Source organism: Hemicordylus capensis, chromosome 1, assembly GCF_027244095.1.
Source record: "Hemicordylus capensis ecotype Gifberg chromosome 1, rHemCap1.1.pri, whole genome shotgun sequence".
Taxonomy (NCBI): Eukaryota; Metazoa; Chordata; class Lepidosauria; order Squamata; family Cordylidae; genus Hemicordylus; species Hemicordylus capensis.
In genome coordinates, this window is record NC_069657.1 from 311882689 (window position 1) to 311905395 (window position 22707).

Below are 22707 nucleotides of genomic sequence, written 5' to 3' on the forward strand. Positions count from 1 at the left end.
ATTGGCTATCGACAGAAGGCGTGTGACTTGGCTGACCCTTTGGGATCTCTCTGTGGCTTTCAATACCATCAACCATGTTATCCATCTGGACTGCCTGGGAGAAGTGGGATTGGGTGGCACTGTTTTACAGTGGTTCCGTTCCTACCTCTCTAGTAGATTCCAGATGGTGTTGCTTGGAGACTGTTGTTCTGCAAAGTGAGAACTAAAGTGTGGAGTTCCACAAGGCTCCATACTGTCTCCAGTGCTCTTTAATATCTACCTGAAACCACTGGGAGAGATCATTAGGAGGTTTGGTGCATGGTGTTATCAATACACTGATGACCCCCAAATCTACTTCTCCATATCAACCTCATCAGGAAATGGCTTGGCTCTTCCTTTGTACGTGGCTCTATGTGACTCTGCCTTTGTACATAGTCCAGAATCTACAATTGGTACAGAATGCATCAACCAGATTGATCTCTGGAACAACACAAAGGGACCACATAATACCAATTTTTAAAAAATTGCACTGGCTGTCGATATGTTTCCGGGTGAAATACAAAGTGTTGGTTATTATCTATAAAGCCCTTAATGCGTCTGCCCAGGGTTTTTAAGAGAGCACTTTTTTTGTCATGAACCCTGCCACATGTTACGATCTTCTGGAGAGGTCTGGTTACAATTGCCACCAGCTCGTCCGGTGGCGACCTGAGACCGGGCTTTCTCTGTGGCTGCCTCAGGGCTTTGGAATATGCTCCCCTCTGAAATAAGAGCATCTCCTTCTCCGTTTGTTTCCAGGAAGACACTCAAGACTCACCAGTTCTCGCAGGCTTTTTGTTAGAATTAATTTTAATAATTTGTTTTAATAACTGTTTTATGTGATTGTTTTTATTGTGTTTGGTTGATTTTAATCAGTGACATTTTATATTGTTTTAAACCTTGTACACCGCCTAGAGATGTACATATCAGGAGGTATGAAAATATGATAGATAGATAGATAGATAGATAGATAGATAGATAGATAGATAGATAGATAGATCCCTCTCACAGGCTACTCAGTTTCTCACTCTAGGGCTTGTGTTCCAGACCCCTGGCCACATAGTGAAGGCTTCTGCCCTTCCATGGCTCTAGGCGATATTAGGTCTCACTGAACATGTGTGGAAACAATTCTGGCCTCCATTTCAGAGCAGGTCAGTTTGTGGAGTCCATTTTAGATTCCACAGCCTACTCTGAAGGATTATCTGACTGGAATTACTTTATTCTGAGATCCACCCTACCTACTAGTTCTGCTTATTCCTCGTATTAAGATTTTTGAGTTACTAAACTTTATTCCTTGGAGAGGTACATTGATCTTTTAGTGAGCTCTTTGGCAAAGCTATGACAGCAAAGCTGGGAACGAAAATATCAACAAGGTAAAGGTAAAGTTGTGCCATTGAGTTGGTGTCGACTCCTGGTGACCACAGAGCTATGTGGTTTTCTTTGGTAGAATACAGGAGGGGCTTACCATTGCCATCTCCTGTGCAGTATGAGATGATGCCTTTCAGCATCTTCCTATATCACTGCTGCCCGATTTAGGTGTTTCCCATATTCTGGGAAACAAACCAGCGAGGATTCAAACCAGCAACCTCTTGTTCCCTAGGCAAGTTACTTCCTCGCTGCGCCATTATGTGGCCATAAGTGCACAGTACTGGCCTGCTAAATGAGAAAATGCTCTAAACAGGAAGAACGAATAGGGAGTGGAGAATGGAATTGTACAAATATGTCGGCACAGTCAAAGCTGTGAGAGAACATCATCAGTTTCTCCAGATACCTTTTCACAATATTAGTAACAGCTGGCAAATTGATTTAAAGAATCTCTGAGATGGTTCCTTCAGTGAAGTTCTGGAGAGGAGTTTAAAGGTTTGCTCCCAGCAAAACACATGCAAAGCAAATCAAATTCACATAATGCTGATACACATTTTATGTGCCGAAGGAAACACCCAGGTGTCTGTTTCAGCCATGCTGTACTTAAATTCAAAACTGTACCTCAAATAACCTTATCCCAGTGCACAACTTTAGTGTTTTATCTCTCAGATATGCTGATTTGGCTATGAATAAATTCCAAAGCTGCCCACTGTAAATCACACCAGGATATGAGTGAAGAATTCTGCTTCATGCGTACAGAACTATTCTAACCTGGGCACCTAAGATAAACTTTAACTGCTAAGATTTAGCATTAGTGGCATTTTCATAGGAAAAGTGATATTTCAATTGGCTATTTCCAATTGTAAATGCAAAACTACAGCTGGAAAAATATACATATCAAGATTCACAAAATTCCCATGAAAACAAGAGGGGAAGTCTTTTAACTAAAAAGCAAATATGGAAAAGACATTAGATATTGTCACAATCTGAATTGAAGCCCGATATCTTTACCATGGGATTAATGTGGAAAAACACTGACATCACAAGTAAAAAATAACATCTATAAGAGCCGTTTGCCTTTTTTATTTCAGTTCTTCAAAATATGGAGCTTCAGATACCCAACTTAAGCACAGAAGTGGAAAATACTCATTTTAGAAAGGCTACCATTAAAGTTTCTGGTCAATATTTATGTAAGTTGTGGAATAGTTCATCCGTATCTGAGAAAATAAGGACGGGGGGCGGGGATCCAATCTTTTCCCCAGAGCTAATCATCTCATACTGCATGGGAGATGGCAATGGTAAACCCCTCCTGTACTCTACCAAAGACAATCACAGGGCTCTGTGGTCACCAGGAGTCGGAATCAACTTGACACACACTTTACCTTTAATCTTCTCACAGAGGGTGTGAAGCCTGCTAAACAGGCCAAATAGCATATGGACACTATTTTGAGACAATTCCCAAGTACTTACTTGGTTCCTGTGCTGTCTGAAAAGTGGAGAATTCACATTTTTTAAAAAGGATCTCACCAGAGCTAACAAAAGCACCCACTTGCAATAAAAAGCCTTCCCCCAAACTAGCATCCATTTTAACCTCCCTGATCCCTAGCACTGGGGCCCATAACAGCAGCGATAGCACTAGGGGGGAAAATGAGGGTGGGTGCAGACGGGACAAAGCGCATTTCTAGATGTGTGAGCTGTGTCCCACATGTTAGATTTCTGAAACAGAAATGGGGGGCAAGTGCAGGAGGGCAACTACTTTTCTGAGGGGACACTTGTCCACCCTCTGGAGCTGCCCTTGTATAACAGAAGTGAGAGATGGGAAGTGAAATGTCTCTTAACTTTGTAGTTAATTTGGGTTCTTCAGTGCATAGCCGTAGCTTCAAGCCTTCATCTCTCAAGAGTTTCCTTTTCTCCTGTTTGCTTTTTCTGGTGTCTTCCTTATAATCCTATGGAGGCACATACCAAAATTGAAGTTGGCCTGCCCATGCTTTTTCTTCTGTTTGCTAGGAGCAGCTTAGTGAATCTTTTATTCAATCACCTTCTACCTTCCTAACTCTTTCCTGTGAGGGAAAGCAGGAGGGGCGGGGTAGTGAACTACCATTTGCGAGTTTGTGAGAGGCAGGCATGTGAAATGCATCTGTTTGAGAAACCTCTCTCCTTTTGAAAACAGTGAAGCCGTTTTCAAAAGGGATTAATTGATTGTCAAAGAAAAAGGGATTAATTGATTGTCAAAGAATATTCTCGAAAGGGAGAAGAATGAATGAGTATATTCTCTATTTTCTTCAAGTTAATTTTTCCAGATGTTACTCTGTGGCTTCCAGCGGCATCTGGTGGGCCACTGGTGGGCCACTGTGCGAAACAGGATGCTGGACTAGATGGGCCTTGGGCCTGATCCAGCAGGGCTGTTCTTATGTTCTTATGCTCTTATGTGGAATATTTCTAGAGTAGCCTGGGTGATGTATGCTGTACCTCTACCTTCTTCTGAAGCCTTTCCCCAGCGGCTCTCCAGTAGTCTTGAGAGGAATTTCCCTTCATACATACATGTGCTTCTTGGATTTTTTTAAATGTCTCAAGAATAAAATATAATTTGATAAAATTGTCATGCATTATCTGCTTGCTTTGCAAACTAGACCAATGTCAGTAAAACAGAAGATCTACTTATCTCCTGAATGTAAAACAAAACAAAACAAAAAAACACCCCAATGTAGTTTACTAGCACAGGCAGAAAGTAGATTGAGATATATTGATAGTTCTAGGGGTGGTTTGCAGGCTCCCCACCACCACCAAAATGGTCCACTGAAACAATGAAAGCTTGGCAGGGGAAACTAGGAGTAAATCTGAGGATGACAGGATTGTGAGCTTAGTTCTGGTACTGAGAACAAATTAGTAACTGAGCATGCATGCTCCCTATTCCACAGTTCCAAGTGTATGTCCCCCGCCCACTCTGAGCCATTATTTTTGCGCCTGACTCTAAATGCTGGCCCTTAAGGGTTCTAGTCAAAAACCAAGTAGATTCCACAAGGCTGAAGTCTGTCCATCCTTGCAACATATCCTCACGTGAGGCTCTACACTGTATATGTACATTGAGCAAAACGAATCTTGTCCCTTCGCTTGCAATCAGAACTAACAAAATGTTTAAAATTCAGACAACTAGGAAAGGTTTTCTGACAGCAACACAAATGCAGGATTTCCTGAACAAGCCATTTTCAAAATGTCTCTAATCATACATACACTTCAGTTTTAAGTCCCACACTATACAGAAAATTTACAGCCTTTAGATGTAAGTCTCAAAAGCCTTTGCTTTTTGAGACACATAAAACCTTTGCATCTATCCTGGTTTGGGTTTTGTTGTTGTTGTTAGATTTGTGTCTGACAAGATCTCTTGCAGATGCAAACTACAAACCTACTGTCTTCATTAAATCACTCGCTGTTGCTCAGTTGTGAATCTCTGGATTTCAAATCACCCTTTCGTCTTGTTCTTGGCAAAAGCTAAGGCTGAGCTCTGTGACTATCCACACGTGCAGGGCCTTCCGCCAGAAGGCCCTGCTTAACAGCCAGTTTTTCACTTGGATCGATGAATTTAAAACCAGAGAATTTCTTTAAGGGATTGATAACTGTTTGCAGAGATTCACAAAAATCTGTAATGGCACAAAGGAAAGACTCACAAGCCAGTCATGTGCAGTAATTTGTATAACAGTATCTTTGACCTATTATTTTTTTAAAACAATGCTCCTTGAATCATTGTCCAATCACACTGTGCAGCATTTATTGAAAAGCTGCAGTCCCTTAAAAAGTGATTTATATTGGGGTCATTTCACCCTCTGACTAAATAGTCTTTAAGCTAAGCCCTTCTTAAAGCACACAAAGCATGACCCAGACTTATGCACTGGGTTACCCAAATCAGTTGTAAATACAGATTTATTTATTTTTTTAAAAGAGTACATGTTTTATTGTGTTTGAACAGGTGCCTAATACAGGAAAAGTTGAATAATATATAGGAAGCATCATTAGCTTACTGGAATAGTTACCTGAAAACAGCTGTGTTCTGCCATGAAGTTTGTTTCTCCAGATCCCGATGCTGTGATTCTACCTGGGAAAAACATAAGCCGATCATTTCCATGTGTCTTCAGAACAGTTGCTTTCTGATTTTTCAGCAGGGTAAAACTTTCTGTATTCTTTTGAATACTCTGTTCATCACCTCTCTCCCTAGCTCCTGACAATTGTTGTTCTCTCCCCTATGGCAGTTCTTGGAGAATTATTTCAGAACAACTTGAAATTACATATTAACTCATCTTGTCATGAATATAACAAGGAGGGAACCAATCCAGGGTACAACCAGAGAACTCAATGTATCTAGCGCTAATTTGATTTTTCCTCAGACCAAATAATTTTAAAGCAGAGCCTGTATGAATTAATGTTATCCCACCCAGCTGGGAGGGGTTGTTGTCAGAGGATACACTAAATATTTGCTTGGGTCAGGTTTAGTTGCACCATTTCCCTTTTCAATCACTTGGAAGTAAAAGCTGGCCGCACAAAAATTTCTGCCTCTTAAAAAAACCAAAGGCAAACCTATCCAGTGCAGAATTAAACACCCTCAAGATTCTCAATGTTGGGAAAATAATGGGCACTTGCAGGTTAATCCCAAGTGATGTTACTGGGATAACTGGCAGGAGGCTGTTTCTAATCAGTCCTATCAAGGGAGTGAATCCTTTTTAGGAGATTTGTACAGTTGAGGCAATCCAAATTGCTCCAAGAGAGTCAGTACCCATAAGCTGTCTCACACATAAACTGGCAGACTGCCTCAGGCTGGAGGTATCCAAAGTGTGAGCCACCTCTGCTGACGAGAAGTACAAACATTTTGGCTCTCACTAGCGAGATAAACCACCATCAACATACATGATGGGTAAAGAAAGCAGGGAGAGCAGAAATAAAGAGATATAGACAAAAATGTGAAATGCACTCCTTCACCATCCACCAATATAAGGAAAATAACTTTTGAAGTAATTATCAGGTTACATCATACCCCAGGAAAAATGCATTGTATTAATAAGTGCCCTAATGCTGTTGGGAAAGGTGTGGCAACAGAGGGATGTATTTTTATCTTTGGTGGGTCAAAAGTGCTCAAATGTAGTTTGATACTGTGCAGGGACCAGTGTTCCCTCTAACAGGGATTCCCAGATGTTGTTCCCTACAACTTCCAGCATCCCCAAGTGCAATGACCTCTGGCAGGGGATTATAGGAGTTGTCGTCCACAACATCTGAGGATTCCTGTTAGAGGGAACACTGGCAGGGACCCAAAGTTATATTAAGTCATTCTAGGGCATGTAATCCCCTTCAACCCACTTACAGCTTTGGGGGGTAACTAGGAGATAGAGAATATGTCAAGTACATAACCTGAATTAATAAGCCTTTGTTAAAAGCAGCCAAATTTTGACTAGCTTTCCAGTAAAATGCCACCAAATACCACCTATTAAGGGGTGGTTCTCATAAATATGGGAATTTGTTGTAACAGACCCAATATTATGTCATGCCTTCTGATGTCTGTGCAGAAGTACATGTTTTGTTTTGCTTTGTTCTGTTTTGTTGTGAATGACTGTACCTGCATTCATTTTAACAGGAAACCTACAGATAGGAAGTTTTCTGCTATACCTGTGTTCAAGCATAACATATGAATCACTATACCTGTGAACAGATCTGTTGCTGTGCACACTGTAAACAGATTGTATGAGTGTTGCATGTAACATGTGAATAAGGCTGAAATTAGGGAGAGCTGGTCTTGTGGTAGCAAGCATGACTTGTCCCCTTAGCTAAGCAGGGTCTACCCTGGTTGCATATGAATGGGAGACTTGATGTGTGAGCACTGCAAGATATTCCCCTCAGGGGATGGAGCCACTCTGGGAAGAGCAGAAGGTTTCAAGTTCCCTCCCTAGTTTCTCCAAGATAGGACAAGATTTTTTTTTTTATAGGACAAGATTTTTTTATTAAACCAACAAACTACCAAAGCATACAGTACGTTGCCAAAGCACAATTATATACAAAGTGGTTGTTTGTACATGATATATCTACAAAGATTTACACACAATGATTTGGAAACCCACAAGGTTATGAAGTATATGCAGGTAGTACTGTAACTCAGGGGTGGGGGATTTCAAGGCACATCAGGTAATCGGGGAGGGGGTTACATCCGACGTCCATTTCCACAATTTGTCCCATTGCTGTTTAGAAGAGATACTCTTGTCTTTTTGCACATAACCATACAAACTTTTCCAGAAGAGATTTACTGTCTCATCTGCGTGAACCTCTTGGTCACCCCTTCCCTCCCTATTCCTATGCAGGAGCATTGCATACATGACATACAGGTTTACTAACCTGATTACGAGGAGGGGAACATTCCAATTCCCTAGTATGAGGTCACCCGTTCTGTCCCGTTTCCTTGAAGGTTTCTTTCTGGGACCTCGAAAGGAGAGATTCCTGCCTGCAACCTTGGAGAAGCCGCTGCCAGTCTGTGAAGACAATACTGAGCTAGATAGACTCAGTATACTGCAGCTTCCTATGTTCCTAGGGTCATTTTACATCTTAATTCCAAGGATGATTTATGAGGGGAAATGGTTCTAATTTCTTACGTTGACTCTTAAAAAGTCAACATAATGCTTAATCCTATATATTTATAATATAATATTGACATTGATTTATAATATAATATTGACATTGATCAACTGTTCTTTATATAAACCAATTTTTATGTTGGTGTTGCAATATATTGTGCATTATGCATTGCATGAATTTGGTCACTGAAAAGGCAATAAGGTCATTCTCACAGGCAAAAGGGTGAGGCTTGGTGGAGAGGCAGGCTCCTCCCTGCCTCCCTGCACATGATCAACCTTCCCTATTAGGCTCTGCCACTCACACAGCACATGATTGGCACTTCAGTGAATGGCAGAGTTGGGAGCCAAAGGAAGAAGTCCCCCAGCCAGGAGCATGGTGCAGTGGGGGAGTCCCCCATTGCCGGCCGGGCACTCCTGCACACAACCAGTAACTGGGATATATAGGTGCACTTACCCCCTTCTATCTCAGTAATAGCCTGCGTTAAAAACTCGGGCTACCCGGCTACCTATTGTTCGGTCTCAATCCCAGTGCTCCACACGAGCAATTCTTCCCAAGAAGGACTGTGCAAGCCCAGATAAGGCAGAGAGCCAGCGTGGTGTAGTGGTTAGAGTGCTGGATTAGGACTGGGGAGACCCGAGTTCAAATCCCCATTCAGCCATGATACTAGCTGGGTGACTCTGGGCCAGTCACTTCTCTCTCAGCCTAGCCTACTTCACAGGGTTGTTGTGAAAGAGAAACTTAAGTATGTGGTACACCGCTCTGGGCTCCTTGAAGGAAAAGCAGGATATAAATGTAATAATAATAATATATGCATGCCCTCACCATGTAGATGGAAATTGGTTCTCTGAAATAAGAATAAGAAATGTTGGTTACAATATTGCTGATTTGCAAATGAGAGAGAGAGAGAGAGAGATGTTTGTTTAATCAATATAATTAAGCCTGGGTTCACATAATCACAAGGATCCTGGTTAAAAGGTTAACTGGGATTAGTGAGCCCAACAGAACTGATTGTGTGAACCCAGAATTTCAGGGCAATCTTAGTCAAACTGGTTAAATAGGATTCAATTTTAGATCTACTTTTGTTTCAGAACTCCTACTAAGGATCTTCTACTCCAATTCCTCACTGAGCCTTAACCAACCCCCACTGAGCCTTAACCAACCCCCACTGCTCCTTCCCTGTAGTCCTCTCTTAGGTTGTCCTTTTGAGTCCTTCCCTTTCAGCTTCTTCCAGTCTCTCTTTCCTGGCTTCTCTTCATTTCCAGCAGTTCCTTTCTCCAGCAAGGGAGAAAGGAATACTTAACCCTTGCTAACTGGGCAAAGAGGCACCTTTTAAACGTGGCGATTCTCTTTATTTAGCAGGGGGAGAGTAACTGGCCCTATCCACCCCCAGCACAGGACCTCCAGTGACTGTTGCTGGTGTCTGTCATTATTCTTTTTAAATTGTGAGCCCTTGGGGGACAGAGAGCTTCCTTCCTTCCTTCCTTCCTTCCTTCATTTCCTCTCTGGGTAAACCACTTTGGAAACTTTTGTTGAAAAGCAGCATATAAATATTTGTTGCTGTCATTGTTGTTGGGCCAGACATACAGGTCACAACAGGGACTCTTGGGGAAATGTCATCCCTAGATTCAGCAGTCCGATTACATTGCTAACACAGTTGCGGCTTTACTTTTAGGCAGCATTAATGTTCAAGATGACTTCATGCTTATTGAGTTCAGTGATTTTCATGGGAAACTTTTAACTACGTTGCTGTTCCAGCTATTGGTGGCCCTCTGTCAAGAACAAGGCTGCTGTTCTAGACCTTGTTCACTGTGGCCTTTGTTTCCCATGGCTACTGAAGCCATTAACAGAATCCATTGCTTCTGTGCTCTCAAGTGAGAACAAATGCTGAAGCTGGCGTTTCTGTTTTTTCAGGTGTACCTGAGCTTTTGGAATTTTCATGAATGGGTATTTCCTGCCCCAAGGTTACTTTTGGCAGACCTCTGGGCCTGGACTTCATATCAATCCAGAATCAATGGCCTTCAATACAATGAAATGCTTCATCCAATGATCCTATCAGTTGCTGGCGAGTTGCAAACTGGGTACAGATTTAGGCCAGTGTAAAATCAAGCTAACCTGTAACTTAATATTCCATTTAAACACATTTAAAAGATTGCTATGAAATCTAGGGAAAGTAGGTCTTAAAATGTGCTTTCAAGCTGGAAGAAGTTGATGAGAGACATGGTTGGCTACTTCCCACCATAGCTCAGTTACATTTGGAAAGGAACTTAAAATAGGTTGATGGTTGTGCTGCAATTGTTCAGGGCAATGTTTTTATAGCTGAAAAATATACTTAACAAATTGTTTCTCCTGAATTCCTCGACCACATTTAGAGACTAATTAACTACCACTCTGTACAAGTTATTAAGTTTCTCATTTCTTTATGTATTTTGTATGAAGTTGCAGAGATGTAGATTGAATTTCTGAACATGCGGAACTCCATATTCTCAAGAGGCATAATTATATTTTACGATGGGTTTCATCTCTTATAAAATGAAAGATCTCACACACACTGTTGAAGTACAATGTGTTCTGCAATATATTAGCCCAAAGAGGGAGGCATAAAGAGAAAATTCAGCTCTAATTGTGAATGTGTTGTCTTTTGTGGGTGCAAACCACACAAGGACTCACCAAGTATCAACCCGTATGGAATTCTTAGACCAAACAGTAAAATCTCTAAAGTAGGGGCTTTATGATGGAAATAGCAATCTCTTAGCCAGCAGTGGACGGCTCTTGTGGGTGCTGTGAGAATCCCAACTTTTTTAACTTGAGTTTTAAATTATTTTATTAGATTACTAATTGGGCAATTATTAGAGCCTCACTAAACTCATTGCTTGCAGTGCAATACTCTGAGCAAACCCATTTTGTGACAACGTTTTCTTATAAATTACTTATCCAGTTGAGATTTTCAAAACACTGCAATCTGATATATGTTAAGGAGATAATGCTCATGGAATACATCTGTGTCCCAGCATAATGGTTTCCTGCTGCCAGTTTAATGCTGAGAGGTGGATTTTGCAACACTGGCTTCATTTTATTAACCAAAAAGCAGCTTGTGGGCTAAATAGTTCAAGGAGGCTGTGTGGCTTTGCTGAGCATTTGCAGTATTCCATTCCTTGGTGCCATAACTAGCAATTTCTATACCCAGGGCAGACTCCCAATTCTTTCCTCCCACCCCTCTTGGGCTTTAACACAGCACACATTCAAAAGGACCATCTATCTTCTGGGAGATTATTTGCACATACTATTTCAAGAAGATAATTATAAAACTAAGTTACGCATGGTTTGACCTCTCTAGAGCATGGTAAAATTTAATCTGGGGCAACTCAAGAATGATTGTATACCTTTAATTCCAAGTTCCCAGTACTCAGACCATTCCTGATCTATAACTGAGTGGATAGATTTCTTACAGGACCTAGTTGTGTTATGAGTGTTTTTGATCCCCATGATCCACAAACCATAGCCAGAAGCAAGTAGTGGCTAGGAAGTGGATCTGGATGCAAACTGGTGACTTAGGAGTGGAGCAATTACCATGCTATATAAGCCATATAGTGGGACAAACTTATATGTACAGAACCAAATTTCCCTCTGAGTTACTACAGATCAGTGATTCAAACACACAGTTCTAATAATGGCCAGCAGAACTGCACAAAGGCCTAGTCACTCAAAGACCAATCTATTTTATTTTATTTTATTTTATTTGCAGAGGAGGAACACTGAAGCTGATAGATTTGTGATTAAAACAAGACTAGCCATGGCAGAAAAATTATATTCTTACCTGCAATGGCTGAACTATTAGGAATCAAAAACCTTGTTGCTCTACTACAAAGCACCCAAAGCTCTACTATTTGATCTGGAACTACCTTCTGCCCACCCCTTCTCTGTGGTGTGTCAGTTCTATGATAACTAGAAACTATCCAGTCCGGCCACAGCTGTATGTCTCTGAGCGTTTCATCACCCACCAACTCTGTGCAGCATGGCTGGAAGTAAAACAGATGATTAGCAGCCCCATCTCTTGCTGGGCTGTACCATTTCGGATTGTGGGTGGGGAACTGTCTGTTTAACTGCTGAGAGAGAGAGAGAGAGAGAGAGAGCCCTCTGCATACAAAATTAGCATGTCAGGGTTAAGACTCAAGTTAAACCCTGTTGCTTCCTTCAGAAACAAGCAGAATGATGTTCCGCTATTGTTAGATGGATGGGTGGGCATCCGAAAAACACAAACAAAATGACACAAGCCATTAATAAATTTCAATGTTAGATGTGAACTTGTTGATGTGTGATGTAGATAAGGGACAAATAAATATATTTACAATGGAGATAAATAAAAGAACAAGAAGTTATTTTTGACTGCTGAACTCAACTGACATTCTGGTAACAGAAAAATCAAAATATGTAAAGTATCTTCTTTTTTCCTCTAGGTCAGTTCATCTGAAAATATAACAGAAGCCTGGTTAAACTGGCTTTAAGGGGGAATAAATGTTTTTTGGTCAAATATACACTGCACACAATATGGAAACAGCACTTCAGAGCAGGGAATAATAGTGCACCAAGAAAGATGGAGCAATGACATTTTTAGGAATCTGCTTTCTTAGGTGTTGAGCCTTAAAGATAGTGCCATTGGATTATACAGGACCACTTCGAATTAAGTGGTTTGAGGTTTGCTGCTTGAGTTTGGTATTCCATTACTACCCCATCATGCTTGAAATGGTCTGATTCCTGCATAGTCTGAAGATATGTAAACATGCAATAAAGTGTCATGGTCTACATCGGGTGTTTTATAAGGCCTTTGCGGTTGGAGGTTAGTTTCAGTCATGAAATGTTAATATGGCATATGGTACTCTTATTGCCTATCTGAAGATTAACAAACTGCAAGCAGCACAGCTTCTGACATTCTTCTTACAGTCTATAAATGATGCCTTCACCATTTACAGGTTTATTAGTGCTACTGCAAACAATCATATTTGACAATCCTCAAAAGTGGATGTAGCCAAATGTATTGAATTTTACTGAACAAGAAACATTGCAATTTTTGGCAGTTTTATTATGCTATCAGAGGATCCACCAGAAAATTCTGGCACCAAGGAGAGGTACACAGCGTACTGGAAAATCAATCTATAGCTTGCATAGGAGATTCTGGAGGGAACATTCCATTACTTAGGTTTGAAATCGCTTATCCGCAAACTCATAAAATCCTTGTATAACACAGGCTGCACGTCACCTCGCTCTCAGCATGGCTCAACAAAAGCTTAGTCCTAGGGGTGTGCACAGACAGTATGGCACAGTTTGGTCTGAATTGGACCAAACTGTGGGTATGTGAACTGATTTGGTCGAACTGATCAGCTGGGCCAGTCAGTTCGATGAACCAGCTCAAACCGGTTTGAAGCTGTTTGCAATCAAACTGCTTGAACTGGCCTGGTTTGCAACAATCCAGTTTGTAATCAAACCGGTTCTGCACATTCCTATTCAGTCTAACCTTTGTAGAGGATTTATGAACATTGCACAAACAGGCGGATCTATATGAAGCAATCTATCATCCTAGACATCATGCGATGGTGATGATAAAAGCAAGAGCTTCCCTCTATCCTCACACCAAGCAAACCTGTTACAAGGATATGAACAGGCAAGAGGTTCCAAAGCCAGTGAAGAAGGGAAAGATAGATTTGGGATGGGGAGAAACAGAAGTATGATGCCTCTCTTATCAAGAACATTTATGTATTATAAGTTTATTTGTATCCTGTATCCTTAGCCCTAAAAAAGAACACTGAGTGGCTAATAAAATATATATAACAATTCATATTAAAATAAATGATAATAAAACAAATGCTGCTGCAGCAACAATGCCAGACAGAAATCTTAAAGCAGAAAAGGCATCAATTCAAGAGCAGAGGATCAAGAAGTAGAAACAACAATAGAACTAAATATCATTTTAATGTGTCACCCTCACATGCACAATGCGGGGGCTTACCAGATCATTTGGGCAGCCAGTTCCATTGTCTGAGGGTGGCTACAGAGAAGGTTCAATTACATGTCCCTCCCTCCATAGGAGAGACCCAAATAAGGACAGAATAGTTCATATTCATTCACTCACCTCTTAAAACTGCAAGATGATCTTCCCCGCATGTAAGGATTTGGGAAGCCTGTACCTATGGCCCCATTACACAGTGACCATTATGCCATGGTTACACCAGCATTAAAGGTAAAGTGTGCCGTCAAGTCAATTTCGACTCCTGGAGCCCACAGAGCCCTGTGGTTTTCTTTGGTAGAATACAGGAGGGGTTTACCATTGCCTCCTCCCACGCAGTATGATATGATGCCTTCCAGCATCTTCCTATATCACTGCTGCCCAATATAGTACCAGCGGCGATTTGAACCAGCAACCTTCTGCTCGTCAGTCAAGCATTTCCCCGCTGCGCCACTTAAGGTGACTTACACGAGCATTATATCTGCATGAGCCATTTTTTGAAGGGCGGTATAGAAATCAAATCAAATAAATAAATAAATAAATAAATAAGTCAACATCCTATATATTCTGAGCAGTCAAGTTGAAAGCAAAATAATATGTGTAGCAACAAAAGCTTATGTAGCAATTCCAACTTCCACTCCCCCCAACTCCCTGCTAACACTACCACAACCATCAATCACGTTGCACTCCAGTGTTGCTTCCCGACACACATGGTCCTCATAGGGAGTGCACCAAAAGTACCCAGCAACTGTGGAACATCCCTATGACATCACTGAATCAGTGGTGGCTCATGGCTTCTGTGCACCTGAGGCAGGATGCTATCCCCCCCCCCCCGCATCATGTGCATCCTTCTCCATCTCTTCTTCATCTTCACCCCCTTTTTTCAAAAGCAGGGGGCAGAAGGGCATCTTGCCACTTCGCTGGAATGCCAATGAGCTCCTGCTTGAGGCCAGTGCCTCATCTCGTCTCATGGAAGGGCGACCCCTGCAGCAGATTATCAATAGGTCAAAATGTAAGCCAGTAGTGGCAGCATGTGAAATCGCAAGTTAAGCAGGAAACATCTCTCTACCATAAATGAGTTCAGGCCTTTGGGGTCGATAAATTGTATCCTAGGGTACAAGGATGAAGAGTGGGGAAGGAGAAGCCTTCAAATTATATCAGTGGCAGCCCCTCCTCTCCCACTTGGTGAATGGGCCTTCTGGAGGCTCCTGTGCCATCACAGGGGAATTCTGGAAAGAAGGTCTTCTGCTGGGAGTAAGAAGAAGGGCAGGGGAAGGTCAAGGCCCTGTGAGTCTCTTGTGCCACTGCTACCTTCTCCCACCTGCCTCCCAATCTGCAAATGGAAATATTCCCAGGGATGTTCCAAGAACTTCCAATTTATAAATGGGGAGATGCGTGACTCACTGCAGTGCTACGTCTCCCAGCACCCTCCACATGAACCCTGGAGCCTCAGGGATTAGCCGTGGGGCCTCAATCAGGGCCTGGCCTGGCTTACCTCTGACACTGCCCCCAAACAGTGCTGAGCATGGTTAAGCGATTTTATTTCATTTGTTGTTCTTATTGGCTTACATGATGTGCAGTCTTCCATCGATGGAAAGGACCCATCGGGACTGCTGAGCAACTTCAAAGGCAGCCCCGATGGTGCAGCAGTGGGGCTGGTGTGGAATGTGTGCTGCATTGCTGCCAAAAAATAACTGTAGAAAATGGAAGTAACTGTAGAAAAAATGGCTGATCCAAATATACTACATGTATTTTAACCTGCCCTTCTTCCAAGAAGCTTTCACGGCTATTTTTTAAAATGTTTTTATTTTTTTTATTTATTCAATTTATATACCACCAATTAAAACCAGTTAACAATTAAAATCAAAACTATAAAAATTGAGTAAGACCAATTAATTAAACAATTAAACAGTTAAAAACCCTGAAGAACCAGGCCAAACATTTAAAACAATTTAAAACTGTTTACAACAGTTTAAAAACACTGGAAGGCCAGGCCAAACAGATAGGTATTATGGGCTCTCGTGAAAGACAGTAATGAACTCAAATTACGGATTTCTGCCAGGAGTGCATTCCACATCCCAGGAGCAGCTGCAGAGAAGGCCCGCCTTTGAGTCGCCAGCCACCAGATGAACTGGTGGTAACTGGAGATGGACCTCCTCAGATGACGTTAATGTGCGGTGGGGATTATGCAGATTATTTAACCTCATGACTCCATGAAGTAGGTTACACCCAGGGTCACCCAGTTAGTTTTCTGGTTGAGAAGGAATGTGACCCATGTCTCCAACACTTCAACCACTACACCATGGTGGCCCAAAGGATGCAGCTCACAACTAGCACCACTTATCTCTCTTTCACATGGATATGCAGTTGCATCTGTATTGCCACTTAGGGATCTGTGAACCAGTTCTAGATAGAACCACTCAAGCTTGGCAGTTCTAGGTAGAGCCTAAACTTTAAAATAAAAATTAGAGCTGGTTCTAGGTCGAACCGGACTGAACCCAGTTCTAATAGAAACAGTTCTAACTAGCTGAAGTGGCTCGAGCCTCCATTTTGTGCAAGAAAGAGACTGTCATCCATTTTGTGACACTTGTGTCACTTGGAGCAATTGGCTGTGCTGCAGATCCCGATTGGCCAGATGTGTCTGGCCCTTTGAGTGGCATTGAAAGTCTGTCACTCAGGGACACTTGTCACCCCATTGGTCAGGGGAGAGAGACAAGGAGCATGCCAGCAGGAGTATAACCCCAAGGAGGGTTATTCAAAGTATATTTAAAGTCCACCTTGTGGCTTAGAATATCTGTCTGTGCTGCTGCTCTGCCTACTGCCTGAGAGAGACTGAGGAGCTGCTACTGGTTGCCTCGCCTTGCGGTCTTGACTGGTGTTCTCCAGAAAAAGGTTTCACTAATTCCTGCTTTCCCACCCATGCCTCTATTTATTTATTAATTATTAATTATTATTATTATTTCTTGTTTACACAGTCAGACAGGTGTTATTGACTGGTTTGTTTTATCCAGACATCGAGTCCTTCCCAAGGACCTGGGATGGCTGAATTTTATTGTCAATTGTTCTATTCCTTCTGTTTTTGATATTTTCCCTCTGTTCATTATTAATGCAGCACACTTGTCTAGTCCAAACTCCATTGCTATATCACTACTGAATATACGGACAGTGTTTAGCAGTGATTCGATTTCTGACTGGGACTTTCCATACAACTTCAGATGTCCATGTACAGCAGATGGTTGATTTGACTTGATGTTTTAGATGTTTGGTATCCGAGGCCTGTTTTGTTTAGTATTTGTGAAAGTGGGGTCATGGCGATTACAAACAACAGAGGGGATAGTGAGTCCCCTATTATTATTATTATTATTTCTTGTTTACACAGTCAGACAGGTGTTATTGACTGGTTTGTTTTATCCAGACATCGAGTCCTTCCCAAGGACCTGGGATGGCTGAATTTTATCATCAATACTGTTGGTTATTATAGATATCGTCGCAAAATATAGGCTGTTCCCAGTAAAGCTGCTTTTTGTAATTGGCTGATGGTGATTTCTGTGGCCCCTATGGTGTTGAGGTGCTCTTCAAGGTCTTTTGGAACTGCACCCAGGGCACCAATTACCACTGGGATTATCTTGGTCTTTTTCTGCCACAGCCTTTCAATTTCAATTGGTAGATCTTTGTATTTGGTGATTTTTTCTATTTCTTTTTCTTCTATTCTGCTATCCCCTGGTATTGCTATGTCGATTATTTTGACTTGTTTTTCTTTCTTCTCAACTACAGTTATATCTGGTGTATTGTGTGGCAGATGTTTGTCTGTTTGTAGTCGGAAGTCCCATAATATTTTTACATCTTCATTTTCTACCACTTTTTCAATTTTATGGTGCCACCAATTTTTGGCTACAGGTAGCTTGTATTTTTTGCAGATGTTCCAGTGTATCACCCCTGTTACCTTGCCATGCCTTTGTTTGTAGTCAGTCTGTGCGATCTTTTTACAACAGCTGATTAGGTGGTCCACTGTTTCATCTGCTTCTTTACAAAGGCGGCACTTGCTGTTTGTTGTGGATTTTTTGACTTTTGCTCTTATTGCATTTGTTATTAGCACCTGTTCTTGCGCAGCCAGTATTAAACCCTCTGTTTCTTTCTTCAAGCAACCATTCTTAAGCCATTGCCAGGTCTTGGTGATGTCTGATTTTCCACTTATATTGTGCAACTATTGACCATGCAGTGGCTTATTTTTCCATTTTTCTGCTCGATTCTTGACTTGTTCTTTCTTGTAGGCCTGCTTTCTTTCATTGGTGTTGAATAGTTTTGCGTTACTGACCATTTTAGGTGCATCTTCTTCACTGTCCTTGATATATTCTTCAAGGCCTCTTTTCTCCTCCTCTACTGTTTGATGGACTTGCAGCATTCCTCTTCCACCTGAGCTGCGAGGGAGGTATAGCCTATCGACATCACTGCGGGGGTGCAGACAGAGGCATATCTAGGAAAAATAACGCCTATGGCAAGCACTGAAATTGCAGCCCCTGTCCAAACATCTGACACCCATCTTTCAGATAACTTTACCATAATATCAGCTCAAAAATACAAGTCAAGCTTGTTAATCTTTTAATATTTCAAAAAGTACTTAGCAGTGGATGTAGCCAGACCAAAAAATGCTGGAAAACTACAAATTTCAGTATGCTGGGGCTCATGAAATACCCAAATACTATGTGGATGTGTACTTGGAAAACTAAACAGAAGTGCCTGTCTAGTTCTCTACTATGCACTGTAGCATCACTATTACATAAGTTTTAAAAATAAATGGAGAATTTGACTTTTCCCAGATACTCTGAAAATAATTAAAGGATATGCAGAGTAAATTGTGTCACTGTTTGGAATATATTCTCGTATTTCAGAAAGACAGTTAAAATAAGAGAAAGAGAGCAAAACACTCCCAGTGGGCCTTAATACTAAGGATTTCATACTGATTCAAAGACAAACTCACCATTAATAGCCATATTATTAAGACATCACATTTAACTCACTTGTCACAAGAAGCAAACTAAGATCCAATGAATAGAATCCTAGCTCATAAGCCTCAGCTCAGTATTCACAAGCCCTGATTCTCTGTACATAGTGCCAATCTGTATATGTGTACAGTGACTTATATTATATTAAATTTTAATTTTTTTAACCTGTTGCCCCTTTGAGGGGCTTCCTAAAGGCCATGGGAGGGGGTCTGCAAAGATTCCACCGCTAGCCTCTAGGGCCTCACAGGAACTGTTTGAGCATGTGTGGTGGTCATTTTTAAAAATATTTTTTTCAAAAAAAATGGCTGCTGAAAACAAAATGGCTGCCGTGCATGCTCAAATGGCCTCTGCAAGGCCTGGCACGGCCTAGGGCCTCACAGAGGCCATTTGAACATGCACAGTGGCCATTTTGTTTTTGGTGGCCTTTTCTTTTTTAATTTTAAAAAATGGCGCCCCCCTTCAAGTGGCGCCCGGGGCACGTGCCCTACCTGCCCCACCCTAGATACGCCCCTGGGTGCAGAGCATGATTGATGGTCATGATTTTCCTGGTCTTACAATCCAGTGTCTCTAGCTCTGCCTGGGTCCAGTCTATTATTCCTACAGTGTATCTGATAACAGGTATAGCCCAGGTGTTTATGGCTTGTATGGTGTTCCCGCCATTGAGTTTGGACTTGAGGATTTTTCTAACTCTCCTGATGTATTCACTTCCAATTTTTCTTTTAACTTCAGTGTGTGCAATATTATCAGCCTGGAGAATGCCCAAGTATTTGTAATGCTCTTTGTCTTCCAGGTTCTTGATCTTGCTTCCATTGGGCAGTTCTATTCCTTCTGTTTTTGTTATTTTTCCTCTGTTCATTATTAATGCAGCACACTTGTCTAGTCCAAACTCCATTGCTATATCGCTAGTGAATATATGGACAGTGTTTAGCAGTGATTGGGGGGTCCTATTCCATGCCTCGGGCTCTAGGAAGCCGCATGATACCTATGTGTCCCAGAATGCTCAAAGGAGTGCATCTGCTATTCTCAGGTTTTTTAGGAGTAAGGGGGGGCGTTTTATACCCTCTGCTATCAAATTTTTTTCTTGCCAAATCTCTTGCTCAGCTTACATATGGTGCACAGCTAGGGCCTTTATCTAGTTTTCAGCAGGTGGAAAGAATTCAATCTAAATTTCTTAGAGCTATACTTTCGACCCCCCCCGTTGTGTCTCTAATGCCAGATTGAGACTGGAGATGGGTCTAGTGAAGGTGGAGGCTAGATATTGGATACTTACGATTTTTTACTGGATTAAAATCCATCACTCCCATGGTAGTTTAGTATTTCTCACATTACAAGATTCATTTCATGCCTCCTGGGAACGCAGAATATTTACTAAACTGGCAACATTGGGGTTGCTTCCGCTTACCCTGCTCAAAATGGAAGTATCACAAGCCGGTGCCTTGGTGAAACAGAAAATATTAGACACGGAGTGGCAGGAAGATTTATCTAAGTCTCCGGGTTTCTACTGTAACGATACCACAAGGTACCTTGTTGCTCCTTTATTTTATCTGCAACAATTAGACATCCCCAGATATAGGTTGGCTTTTACACAGGCCAGATGTAGATGCCTTCCCTCTGCTGTCCTCAAAGGTTGTTACAGTGGGACTCCTTATGCGGAGCGTCTATGCCCCTGTGGTGATGGGGAAGTTGAAACAATCGAACATGTTTTGCTTTATTGCTCCTTTTATAGGGACTTACGTTTAGAACTAATATCTCCACTGTTATCTCGTTTCCCAGGAAATTCGTCTAGCCAACAAGTGGCTTTCCTGCTTGAGGACAGCATACCTGCCATTACTCGGAAAGTGGCGGGCTTTTGTGCAGCAGCTCGAAGAGTGCACCAGTTTTTAATTAACAGTCCTAGTGCTGCTCTATAACCTTTTAGTTATAACATTGGGTTAGACTGTTGACTTGTTTGTTTGTTTTTAAAATTATTTATATTTTAATTGTATTGTTTCCCCCTCCCCCCTTGTTGTGCTGGTCATAGACCGTAATAAACTTTGATTGATTGATTGATTGAGCAGATGGTTGATTTTACTTGATGTTTTAGATGTTTTGTATCCGAGGCCTGTTTTGTTTAGTATTTGTGAAAGTGGGGTCATGGCGATTACAAACAACAGAGGGGATAGTGAGTCCCCATGGAAAATGCCTCTTCTAATGCTAACCTGTCCAAGTGTCTCACCATTGATTGTTAACTGTGTACTCCACATGCTCATTGCTTTTTTTAAATAAATAACTGAATGTTTTTGCTGACACCAGTTGTTTCTAAACATTTTAGTATCCATGTGTGAGGCAATGAATCAAAGGCTTTCTTGTAATCAATCCATGCAACACTTAGATTTGTTTTTCTTCTCTTGCAGTTTTCTAAAATCATTTTGTCAATCAGCAGCTGGTCTTTTGTGCCTCTGGTGTTCGGGCAGTTTCCTTTCTCTTCACCTGGAAGCTGTTTGTTAGTTAATAAGTGTTGCATCACTTCATCTGCTATTATTCCAGTTAATAATTTGAACATGGTTGGCAGGCAGGTGATCAGTCTATAATTACTTGGAACTGCACCTTTTGCTGGGTCTTTCATGATGAGATGAGTTTTCCCAGTTATTAGCCATTGTTCAACATCACCGCCTTGCAAAATGTGATTGAACTGTTTTGATAGTTGTTTATGAAGGCTTGTTAGGTGTTTAAGCCAAAAGCCATGCAGTTAATCGTCGCCTGGTACAATCCGATTTTTAATTTTCTTTGCTCTTTCACTTATTAATTCTGGTGTTATTATTAGATCTTGCATTTGTTGGTTACATTTTTTCACCTCTTTCATCCAGCCTGCTTTTTTTATTATAATCTATTGGATTGTCCCATAATTTTCCCCAGAATTGCACTGTTTCTTCTTTATTTGGTGTTTCTACATTTCTTGCAGTTTCTCCTTCTATACTTTGGTAGAAACGTCTCTGATTCGACTGGAATTGGAGATTCTGCCTGTGTTGTGTAATTCTGGCTTCGTATCTGCTAATCTTCTTTGACAGTGCTGTTATTTGCTACTTTATTATTTCCAGGACTTCTCTAATTTTCCTTGAATCTAGGTGGTATTTTTGGATCAGATACTGTTTGGTGTTTTCATTCTTCAGCTTCTTGTCTTTCATATCTTTCAATTTACTAGCATCTGATCTAAGCCTGGAGATTTTATTTTCGAATCTAATCTTCCATTTAGGTGAAGTACTGCTTTCTTTTTTTACAGGTGCACTGATCTTATATCCGAGCTCTTGTGTTGTTATTGTTGCTGCACTGTACATTAGTTGGTTTGTTTCTTGCAAATTATTGGTTGTTATTTCTGCAAGTGCAGCACTGACATCTTTTAATGCCTGAGCAAGTTGTTTTTTGGCAACTGTTTTTAGAGCTGGAAGTCGAACCCTGGTGGTTGTTTGGTTCGTGTGCTCAGTTATTTTTTGCTTTAGTTCTTGTTGCTTTTCTGTTAAATGGCATTTGGGTTTTTGAGGTGAAGGCAAAGGGGTGGTTGCCTGGTTTTGATTTTCAAACAGTTCAGCAACAGTGGCATCCTCTATTTCCAACACCTCCTCCACCTGCGCCTGAGCAACTTCTTCAGTTGGTGGTAATTCTTCTTCCATATCTTGAGCCTGTGTTGCTCTTTGCAGTTCTTCCAGCTCAACTCCTGTGAATACTTTATTTCTTATTATGAAT

General features: G+C 41.3%; 1 long non-coding RNA gene across 2 annotated transcripts in view; it reads left to right on the top strand.

Annotated features, from left to right (window-relative positions):
• LOC128341045 (uncharacterized) overlaps positions 1-10586 on the top strand; it is a 37687-nt gene extending 27101 nt beyond the window's left edge. For both annotated transcript variants that reach the window (XR_008314164.1, XR_008314165.1), the window contains exon 4: positions 9898-10586. This is a non-coding gene — a long non-coding RNA (uncharacterized LOC128341045). The remainder of the gene's footprint in view (positions 1-9897) is intronic.
• Positions 10587-22707: the final 12121 nt, after the last annotated feature.